Genomic DNA, 12,351 nt, shown 5'->3' on the forward strand with positions numbered 1-12,351 from the left:
GGAAATATACTTTCAATATTTCACAAAAATAATGAGAAGTATGATAATGGGATGAGCAAATGAGAGGATGTGCAGATTGGGGCATTATCACAAAACCCAATACTCTCTCTAGCCTGATCTACTTCCCAACATTATGAATTAACTGGTGATGCAGCACTCCCTATCTCACGTGCACTTGAAGTTCTTTGAAAAGTGAATGTAGATGGGTATGCAGGTGAGGTCAGGCCACTTCATGGTAGTTATTGGCAATAGAAGTGAGAGTGTTGCGAACACTAAGACAGTCCCCATTTCAGGATCTTCTATTTTTATCCTGTCAATGACCCCCCACGCCATGAGAGAAAACTCTTCCATGTGAGAAGACTTCCATGGCAAGGGGGTTGTTGCATTTCTAATTTTGAAACACATAAATAAAAAAAGAAAATGAAAGTGTGCTGTGCAGAGCCATCATGCTGGCGGGGTCGCACGGCCCACTTTCAATGCATTTACAGGAACTGCTGTGATGGCTAGAGAGCACATTACAGACAGACACTTTCGGGACACAGTTTACTTGAAACGACTTAACATGGTCCCTTTTCAGACGGACTGATCTCGTTTTATATTACTGGAACAAATAACGCGGATGTGCGGTTACTACATATATCACTATGACCATGATTCTTCTGAATTAGAGAAAAAAGAAATCAGAAATTGAATATATGGTCGAGAAATTAACTTGTTTTAAGAAAATTAAATATACAAATAAAGAGAGGAATAGCCTTGAGGAAGCCCTGCCGGGTGAAACGTGCATCGTCTGCCATTTGTTTATGAAATAAAAAAGTGATAACGGAACACTCTCTCTCTGGATATGGATTATTATCTGTGGACTATTTGCATAAAATAGCACTTATGGAATTAGACTAAATGATTGGGAATTATTTGGTTCTAACAAATTTGTATTGACTAAGGAACTCGACAGGAACTTTTTTCTGGTGTGCTTTGGTGCTTGTGATAGTAGATTGTATTTAGCCTACTATTGTAGGTCTAAGAGTGTAATACTCAAGGTGGGTGAGTATTTGGCACCACGTGAGCACCCATTACGAAATTGACTGCAATTGAAATGTTGTATCATTTACTGCTAATGTACTTATGTTGACGTGGAGATCAAGATAGCATATCCACCGATTTTTCTGATACGTGATGGCTAGAGATGTCCGCTGGACTTCTGTACATCTCTAAAGCTGGTGAACGGAGTGCCCTTTCTCTGGTATGAGTAAAGTACTCCGCCATGGCGATGGTACTAACGCTGTCAACCAAACTCTTAATCAGGTCATTATTCCCTGTGCCTGGGAGTTAGAAATCCTAACTCTGTGGCCCTTGGAGGTTTGGGGGGTGGCAGGTAGGATCAAGAGGAGGCAGAAAGACTTCATTTTATGAAATTGGATTTAAATAAGCACATAACTAAGACAACCTCCTCTGCTCTCTAACACTAACTAAAAGGGTGTTTTGCGAGATTAGTACTACACCATTTTTAACTTGTGTGGCGCATATTGGACATAGCATCGCTATTGCAACATTTCATCCTTATGCGTTCTACCAGTAAATCAAGATGCATCATTGTGAAGTGAATCTTTGCAAATTTGATGTTGCAGAAGATATATGGTCCTGCACAACGAAGCTTCATCTAGTTCTGCGATAATATTAGTAAATCAGGGATGTGCTATAACAGGCTAACCTAACTGATTCTTTACTGTTGCAGCAAAACTTTAACTAGGCAGAGAACTTCGTGATCAGGCTAACTTTAAAGCTACACATATGTATTTATCACTTGCTATGTGTCAACAGTGTGGCAAGCAAGGTTATTTTTCACCTAGCATCATTCAGAGAGCAACTGCAAATGTGTAAGAGATCGTGTGACAATTTCCAAGGTTTTACATGATAATTTAGAGTCCATTTTTACAAATAAATGTTTGTGGATGGCTGCACCAGGAAATAAGCAATAAAAAAAGAGTTCATGCCGACAGCTTGCAAGACTTATCACCTGTAATCAGGTTAACAAATATGTGGATTGTTGAAACTGACGTCAGTTCCAAATGTTTATTGATGTTTCCCCTCGGATTGTAACAGTTAACAAAGACTTCTAGCAATGCCACCTCCCGAAGTAGCGCCGATGCAAATCTTTACAATGGGTATTGCCCTTGCACGTTCATTTGTTTGATTTTTATGTAATGATGACATGTTATAGAATTTAGATTTTATGGCTTTCCTACAGATGTAACACATTTTTTGTGTATGCTTTTTATGTTCACCATGTACAATGCAAACACCATCTTCTGGCACCTTTTCATGATACTCTTCTTTAAGGGTACAGCCAACCTCTGCTAACATTACAGAGGGCCTATTCCCAACTTCCATATAGTTGTAGTCTAGAATGTTTCTTTATTATGAGATTTTACTTTCTGGGACAGCTGGGGACAACACACAAAATGTTCTGCAACTAGTACCAAACAGGCACCCTAATAATAAGCCAAACCTATTGGCTGTGTCAGTGCTTCTTGTTTAATGGCATTCCCAGTGAATATAAATGCTATCTGAGTTGGTTACAGTCCTACCCTTAAGGTATAGTACGTATGTTTTGCAGCTTACCCCACATCCTTTTATTATGCAAATTCCTTCTCTGTCCCTAGGTTTTAGGCTTTTCTTTGTATTGTGAATATGTGAATAGATGTAGGCAGCATAGAATACACAGCAAATGAAAGCATGTGTGTCCCTGCTAGGCTCATGTAGACCAAGCCATGTAGAAAGAGCCCCTTTGTGCCTTCTCATCCCTTTTTGGCTTCATCGCAAGCCTGGGTAGACATTTGGAGAGGATTAGCTTTCCTCTGAGACTCTCTTTGGTCAGAGAGTCCACCCTTTTCTTCTCCTTTCCATTTCACTTTGCACGGCCAAATTTGCAATGAGTGAGCAGGGAGAACCTCATTTCTGACCTAGAGTTTAACCTCTCAATGGAAAACCCACACCTCTCCACTTATCAAAATTCCCCAACTATAGAGTAAGATGAATTGCTGACAGATAGCTTTAGAGACTTGAGGATTGCATCAATTCTAGCTTCCAATTTCCTTCCAAGATTAAGGAATTATCACACAATTCATTATCATGACCATCATTCATACATGTATGTAGCTCCCAAAACCCACAGGCAACTGAGCACTTAGTGCGATATAAGAGGCAAGCGTGCCAAGATGTTGAAACAGTTATGTCATCAAAGTCTTGTTTGCCCTGCTGGGAGTGGAAATTGCTTCGAAATATCGTCCATATACTTATGAAATGAAAAAACGACCATGACATAAAAGTTCATGTATGGTCTCCAGGTAAATAGTAAAAGGTAAAGAGGACAAACAAGGGTCCTGCAACACCCAACACAAATTGATGAGCTCATGTCATCATGTTTTCTATTTTCAACTGGGAATAGTGACCTGAAAGGAAGGATGAAACACTTGGATAGCTCAGACAGCCAGCCACCCCCAGCTGTCGTTGCAGTAGTATGTTGTGTTTGACTGTGTCAAAAACCACCCGTGAACCCTGCAGCACAAGAAGCACTGGCTTCCCCTTACCCATTAATTTAATGAAGGCATATTGCATATGTTACTTCAATGCCTCTTGTAATCTAAACCTGGATTCCATTCTCAATGTCTGTGGTGAGCATCTGGCTGAGCCTGTAGTTGAACTGTTATGGATTACTTTTTCAATCAAAATGGAATGTTGGAGATACCAGTAATTTTTAGGACTGTTTAGGTTTCACTTTGCCTTTTCAGTCAGCCGTTATTCAGGATTATCTGTAATGCTGTCAGTATCAGTATTTCATCTTTCTTCGGTTTCAGATTTTAAAACCATAAAAGCACGAAAGAAATACAATAAAAAGCGGTCCTTTCAGTAACATACCAAAATACAAGGACATAAATAGGCGAACATGGTGCAGTTCGGATTACCAAATCTCCCCCTGCTTCCACGGACGGAATGATTTCTCAGTCACACGCACATACACACATCATACGCTGGTGGGGCCCATAACACCAACATTCATTCTCTCAAACTATCCGTGCCTACAGAGGGATATCCAAACCCAAACTACAGCTGTTCGCTTGGATAGAGGAAAAACCACTTCTACTGAATTACCCTAACAGCTCCTAATCGGTCCATCGGATCATTTAGTTGTTATTTAGTTTAATGACGCTTTTAACTCTCAAATTAATCAATAAACATTTAAGAAATAATCACCGACACAGTAATTCAAATAATGATTTTCTTTATCTAATTTAAATGCAGGTTAAATCCTAATAATGCAATATTATCTTTTGTCATATTTACCTATTCTGGCTAATTGTCGTTTTCTAAGTCAGAACTGGTCCTCAGAAAATTCATCAGAGTTCTAAAAGTCTCCGTCCTCTTCCGTCAGCATAAGGATCTCTGATCATCGATTCTCCGTCAATAGCTCGGCAGAAGTGGTCTCTAGCAAAGAGCAGCAGCAGCAGCATAGAGTAGCGTAGAGTAGCCTAAAGAGTAGCCGCAAAAAAAAGTAGCCCCTTCCCTCTCTAGTCTACTAATATTTATACTAAAATTTACATATTAAAGTTACATTTTCTCATTTCTCAGGCCAGCGATTGGCTGAATTCAAATACATCTCAATACATTAGGAAACATTTTCAAATTTTCTCATGTGGATGAAATCTCAAAGTAGACGTATGGGAAAGACTAATCCCAGGTCAAAATGTATCAGTTCATTGGTAATAGGTTGAGTTCGGTAGTTCACTTTTCCCATTGGCAACAATTGCTTCACGTTCAGGGACATTGGCACCTCGCCCAGGGTAGTCTTCATGGGCATGGTCTGACAGGTCACACAATGGACACAAACGAAGTCAGTGCAGGCGCCTTTCTCCATTGTTCAAATGATGAAGTCATGTACTTTAGTTAGGTTTCAGTCGGCGGCCATCTTTTGGTAGGCCAGAATAGTCAACTTTAAGCAAAGAAACATAAAATCATAATTAATACATAGAAATGATTAAAACAGTGTTAAACCCTTGCTCATACCCTTATGTGTATGCATTTATCTAGCCATATGCAACATTCAAAGCCGTTAATGCTGGTTTATTTAAGCGCAAATCACATTAACACTGCTCAAGCAACATTTATCGTTTTTAATATGCATACAAACTTAGTTCACTTATTATTTTAGCCATGCAAATGCATTCCCACGTGTATTCTCTTGGTTACTAAGGTTGATTTAGTACCTTCACATCAATCTATTAGTTATTAGAATTAATTATTAATCATTTTAATATAAACTTATATAAATGGATTGGGTATATAAAAAGAAAACATTTTACCCGCTCCATCAATCCCCCCTTTGGTGATTTTATCACCACAAACAAACCCACAAAAATCAATTTATTTCCCCTTTTACGGAAATTCGAAATGTTTTCTTGCTCAATTAAAATTCTGTTTCCTTTTCATCTTCTCTTTTGGTTTTGTCATACATACTCTCCTTCCATTCGTCCAATTTTATTTCATTAAAATCTCTTTCCTGTTTCTTTTCCTTCTTTTCGTAAATTTCTTGTTTAACCTTCTTTTTATTTCTTCTATGTCTACAACACATACATCCTAATCTAAGTATTAATAATATGAAAATCACATACGTTAATGGAAATAATATTTTCCCTAATATAGTACTACCTAATTTACCTAAGAAAGCTTTAATAGCAGCCATCTTATTACTAATTCTAGTCCAGATACTTTCAACCTCCAGTGGTTTTATTTCATCATGCAATTCTGTAATATTTTTAATATATACTTTTAGATCTTTGCTTTCATCAGGAATGTAAGTGCAACAATGTTGAACTTTCAGCATTCCACAGACTCCACCCTCTTTTGCCAATAAGATATCAAGGGCAAGTCGATTTTGCATAATCATAGCACCAATGGCAACCAGTTCAGTGTTTACCAAAAGAAATCCTCCAGCGGTGCTTGTTGACAAGCGATCCACTATGGTTGACAATTTCCGAATATTATTTGCATTCAAAGAAATTCCCACTGCTGGTATCAAGGCTCCAAAAATATCACCTACAATTTCTAACCAGATTTCTCTTCTGCTACGCATTAGTAGGTTATTTGGTCCACTATTTTCTACTCTATCCATGTGAAAGATCTTTGGAAAGACCAGGCCAACATAACATGTGCCATACCAATGGTCGGGCAACCTGTAATAAGCCTTGTTCCCACAAATATAGTACAGTCCAGGGAAAACTGGATCTTCTCCGCCTCTAAATCCCCTTCCAGATGCAATAAAATATGTATCATGACACTCACTTGTCCCTACATAATAATAATCATATTGGGATCTTTCCCTCATAATGCATAATTTGCCTTTCTGTGGTGAATCTATAGCTATTGTTGGACTAGCATCACCCTTTGTCTCCTTTTCCCCATCTATTTCCCAAATGTTTTCCCCTTCCTTATGTCCTTCTGCATTCTTGTATATTTTCAATCTCCTCTCTTCAACCATATCCAAAAATGTTTTCTCTTCTGTCTTCAAACTGCAAGTTAAATTGTTCTTAAAGATATATTCTAAAGTTAGTTCTTTAGTTTCTATAAAAAATCTCACCTAATACATTAGCAGCTTTTGCTGGATTCAATTCATTATTCATGGGCAATTGTCCAAGAATATTATCTATATTAGACAGATTATATTCTAATTTCCCTACTTGATAAAATATACTAGTTAAAACGCTACATGTTATTCCATAAGTCGCTGGGAGGTGATGATAAGTCACCCCTTCTGAAACAGAGGCAGGTAACTGCATGCATACATAGCAATCCCTACGTCCATTGTTTTTACATATTCATACAATAATTTTGAAAAAACATTGCTAGAAAAATCAGTTATTGACCTATCCTTGTGCATATGCTCAGTGCTTGTCCTAAATGGAACTACCTTTTGTGAACTTTTCACTATGTTAGTCATATTCTCTGTATGTCCCTCTAACGTATCTAAAGTTACTTTGAAAGATATCAAAAGAGCGAGTACGCTCCAAAGAAGCATTAATAGTCCTGTACAACAACAACATGCCTTGCACCATCTTCTCATAAAGGTACATCTACTCTTGTTATCATCTATGTTAGCCATCTTGTTAAATTGACCGTGTCTTTTTACTTAGCCTCGTCTACTCCGCCTCTTGTAGCTTTCCTACAAGAGCTAAGACCTTTTCAGGTGATCCAAATACTTCAATTTCTTATTCAATCCTTTATATTTCTACAAGGACGTGTTTGAAATTACTCAGCTTGGCCTCTCGTCGTTTTTCACTTCCTTCTCGTCATCCACATACAGAATTTCCTGATCTTCCGCTTCTTCTCCGATATCGGATAGGATAACTCTCAGGATTTCCTCTGTTTCTTCTTCCTTTACCACTCTCAGTAAAGTCTCCTCTCGATTTCCTTGACTATCTACCTCTTCTCCTTGTTCAGGCAGTGCCACATACGTCCATTCAGGTGACTTATACTTCTGGTTTGGTTTTCTCGATCGTTTGTTTGCTTTAGACACTTCCGTCTCTCCCTCTTTTTCTTTGTGCTGACTGGTTACTTCATTCACTTGTTCAGCTTCTGAGGGTTTGACTCATGTCAATCGATAGCTCAGTCTCTTAATTTTGTTTTGCCAAAGGTCTCCTTTAGCATTCCTTCTTGTTTTGCCATCTTTACTGTTTCTTTCCTCAATCCAAGTTCTCTTTCTTAGAACTCGACCCTCTGGTATTTCAGTTTCACTGTCTTCAGATTCTGTCTCATTTGGTTTTTCTTTTTCAATAGTCTCTTTTTCCACCTCTTGTGTTGGCCCTACTTCTGTCCCTCCTCGGGTCTCCGGCACGCAATTTCCCTGCTGACTACTTGTCCCTTCACCTAGCTGAGTGTTGCAGTTCCCTACAACTCCTCGGGGGTCTTCCGCAATCTGTCCCTCTCTCTCTATGACTGTCCCTTCTTCTCCTTGCAGAATTTCCTCAGGTGGAACTTCTTCTACTCTCTCATTTGGTGTAAATATAACTTCTGACGGGACATTCTTTTCTTTTCTCTTCTTTTTTCTGTGCTCACCATTGACGTTTTGCCCGTCTCCAGAATCTGAACCATCTGAAATTTGTAATCTCTTCCTCAGAATTTCTTCTCTGGGAGTTGGAACTAGTCTTGGCTCCTTTTCCCCCCTTTCAGGATTTTCTTTTGATTTTGCATTCTCATTGCTTGAATCATCACTTGATTCTGATTCATCGAAATATTCTTTTCCAATGCTATCTGCTGAATTTGGAACTCTCAAAGTGTAACTTGCATGTATCCAATTTTTCAGTCCAGCACACTTCACAGCAGTTGTTGTGGTCAATATGACTTGCCTTGGCCTTCTCCACCTTGGAACCAAGCAATTTCTTCTTCTGTGGACTTTTATTCTTACCCAGTCCCCTGGGCTCAAATCATGGGCTGGTTTCTTTTCAAGTGTGGTGGCATCCGCTCCAACCTGGTGAAACACAGAATGGACTGCGTCAGCCAGGCCTTTACAGTAATCCAAAATCATGTCATCAGTTATAGTCATCAGCTTGTTGACTGGTACAAACACGTGTCTCATAGCTCGTCCCATGATAATTAAGTGGGGACTCAAACCTGTAGTTCTGTCTGGAGTAGACCTAATGGTCATCAAAACTAGAGGCAAGACATCAAGCCATTTCATTCCTGTGGCTAAACACATATTCCCTATTCTGTTTTTGATGGTACCATTCATTTGCTCGACCACACCAGAAGCCTCTGGTCGGTAGGCACAATGCAGTTTTTGTTGCACATTCAATGCTTCACAGATCAGTTTCATAATTTCATTATAAAAGTGCCCTCCTCTGTCTGATTCAATGGTCACTGGGAACCCGAACCTTGGGATGAATTTCCTCAGCAAGAGCTTGGCCACTGTGATTCCATCATTTCTTCTGGTTGGGTATGCTTCCACCCACCTAGAGAACAGACAAACTACCACCAAAACGTACCTCAGCTTGTTATAAGGGGGCATTTCAATTAAATCTATTTGCATTCTGGTGAAAGGTCCTCCCTCCCGTCCTATGGTGCCTAGACTCACCACAGTTTTCCTTCCAGGACTGTACTGCTGACATATCAGGCATCTTTGACAGAGACTCTCTGCTATCAACCTGAATTTTGCATTGTACCAGGTCTGTTTAAAAGCTCTTATCATGGCATCCCTTCCCAGATGTCCTTGGCCATGATACATCCGTGCCATGGTTGACATCATGCTATCAGGCATTACTGGTCTTCCATCCCGATAGACCCACACATGATCCTTCTCCCTGGGCGCACAACCTGCTTTTACCCACTGCTTCATTTCTTCATCTCCTGCTTCATCCTGCAACTGTCTCACCTCATCCCATGTTCCCACAACGTTAGTAAACATTAAGGAGCAAGAAGACATTTCCCTTTCCTTTGACCGATTAATAGAATACTGGTTTTGGGCACAATACTGAGCCATGTCATTTGCAAAACGATTCCCGGTAGTGATGTAATCACTTCCTTGACCATGTGCAGCACATTTTACCACAGCCAGTTCTTTGGGTATTTGTATTGCCTCAAGCAATTTTCCAACCACTTCTGCATTCCTTATGGGAGTTCCACTTGAGGTCAGGAAACCTCTTTGTAGCCATAATTGGCCAAAGTGGTGGACAACTCCGAAGCCATACTGGCTATCAGTCATCACAGTCACTCTTACATTCCTCCCAATTTTGCATGCCTTTGTCAATGCCACTATTTCTGCTGCTTGGGCGGATTAAACTCCTTTCAAAAGTGATGCTTCTATAACTGCTGAAACTGTGCATACTGCATATGCTGCGCTCAACACTCCTTCATCTATTCTCAGACAAGATCCATCCACAAAAAACACATAATCACTTTCTGGCAATGGCAGATCTCTTATGTCAGGTCGAGGTTTCGTGCAGTAGTCAAGCACATCCAGACAATCATGATCAACATCCTCTCTTACCTCCACTCTCTCTGCATCAGGCAAAAGTGTAGCTGGATTCACATTTACACATCTCTCCAGACTCACATTGGTTGCACCTAGAATGACCTTCTCATACTTAGTCAGCCGACTATGTGACGTGAACTGTGTTCGACTCCTTGTTAAAAGGATTGCCACACTGTGAGATACAAACACTCTTACTGGATATCCCATCACGATTCCCTCACTCTGCTCTAGGCTTCGGCATGTAGCAGCTACTGCTTTCAGACATCCTGGCAGACCTATCGCCACTGCATCTAACATTGAGGAGAAATATGCCACTGGTCTCCTTTGCCTTCCATGTTTCTGTATTAACACCGAGAGTGCACATCCATTTCCTCACTGCAGTATAATTCAAATTCTTTCTCATAGTCTGGCATTCCCAGAGCTGCGGCTTCACAAAGACTGTTCTTTAACTGTTTGAATGCTGCCAATTCCTCTTAATTCAGTTCAAGGGGGTCCTAAACCTCACTTTTTGTCAATTTTACCAATGGTTTGGCAATCAGGGAAAAGTTACTTATCCACTGATGACAGTAACCAACCATTCCTAGGAACATTCTCACCTCTCTTTGGGTCATTGGAGCTCTCATTCCTCCAATGATTCTGATCCTGTCTATGGTTACTTTTCTCAGCCCCTTTTCAATAGTATAACCCAAATATTGTACTTCTTTTCTACAGTATTGTAATTTTGTCGGAGATACCTTTAGTCCTCCATCTGCCAAATGATTCAGCAAAGCTATGGTGTCTGTTTCACAGACCTTACGTGTCTTTGACGCCACTAATAGGTCGTCAATATATTGGACCAAAACTGAATTCTCAGGCATGGTAAGACTTTCCAGAGATTTCTTTAACAACTGATTGAAAATGGAGGGGCTCTCTGTGTACCCCTGTGGGATTCGGCACCATGCCAAAATACGCTCTCCAAACCGAAATGCAAAAATCGGCTGGCTGTCATGGTGCAGCGGAATGGAAAAGAAAGCATGACACAAATCAATTACGGTGTACCATTCTGCATCATGAGGAATCTGATAAAAAATCACTGATGGATTTGGAACAATGGGACAACATGACACAACAATCTTGTTAATCTTTCTCAAATCTTGCACAATCCTGAACTTCCTACTAGGATTTTTCAGTCCCATTATAGGTGAGTTACAAGGACTGCTCAATATTTATCTTAACACTCCTTGCTGGATCATTTTCTCAATTAAATGTGTTACTCCTGCAATTATTTCGGGTGTCAGTCTGTATTGTGGAATGTTTGGGAAAACTGCTCCTTCCTTGACAGTTATTTTCACTGGGTCTACATTTCTCATCAGGCCTATATCTTCTCCAGTGAAATCCCAGACTGCTGCCTTCACTGTCTGTTTCAATTCTGGGGGCAATTCGTCTGGATTGAATATGGCATAGGTTCCAGCAACCTCATTCTCTCTGTTAGCTATGGTCATTTTATACAGAACATCCTCATCTGGTGTTTCAAAGGCTATTCCGTCTGGTGTACAGAATATGGTGCAATTCATTTTGCACAACAAATCCCTACCTAGCAAATTCACAGGGCTGGTGTCACACACCACAAATCGGTGCATGTGTGAAAATTTCCCTATTCTGACCTTTACCGGTTCAGTAAGGTACGTTCTAATCTGGGTGTTTGATACACCAACTACTTGGATTGTTTCATCCGAAAGAGGAAGATTTTTCACGTCTGCCGATCTGACAGTAGATCACGTAGCTCCAGTGTCTACTAGAAAAGTAATGTTTTCATCATTAATTTTCCCATCTACAAATGGTCCTGTCTGATCTATTTCTAGAGATGCGCCAAGTACGCACCCTGCTTCCTCTTTTCAGCACCGTCAATAAATCTCCTCTGACTCACTCTCGTCATTTTGCAGCCAATATTGTGACACAGCGCTCGCGCGTTGCGGTTTGTTTACCTGTTCTTCATTGTAGAATCCCATCTCTTTACTATATCTTTGGGTGTTCCGGCTCTGCGGTAAGGGCGGTTTTGGCACCTGATTCTGTGGATTAACAGCCTTCTGCTGTTGCGGCGGTGGGCCACTCCCCTCACACTGCACCTGTGGATTCAATTATGGATTTTCATTATTAGTACTTGGTGGATATTGACACTCGGATTTCCAGTGCCCTAACCTTCCGCAATTGTGGCATGGAAATTTCTTTTTAGCTTCTTCTATATTTCCTTTTCCCTTTCCTGGGCCAAATCTCGGTTTAATACCTGGGTTATTGCCTTGTTCAACCAGCTGAGCTTCCTGTCTCTCTGCGATTTTCACTTGAGCCCACAT

This window comes from Triturus cristatus, chromosome 5_2, assembly GCF_964204655.1.
Source record: "Triturus cristatus chromosome 5_2, aTriCri1.1, whole genome shotgun sequence".
Classification (NCBI taxonomy): Eukaryota; Metazoa; Chordata; class Amphibia; order Caudata; family Salamandridae; genus Triturus; species Triturus cristatus.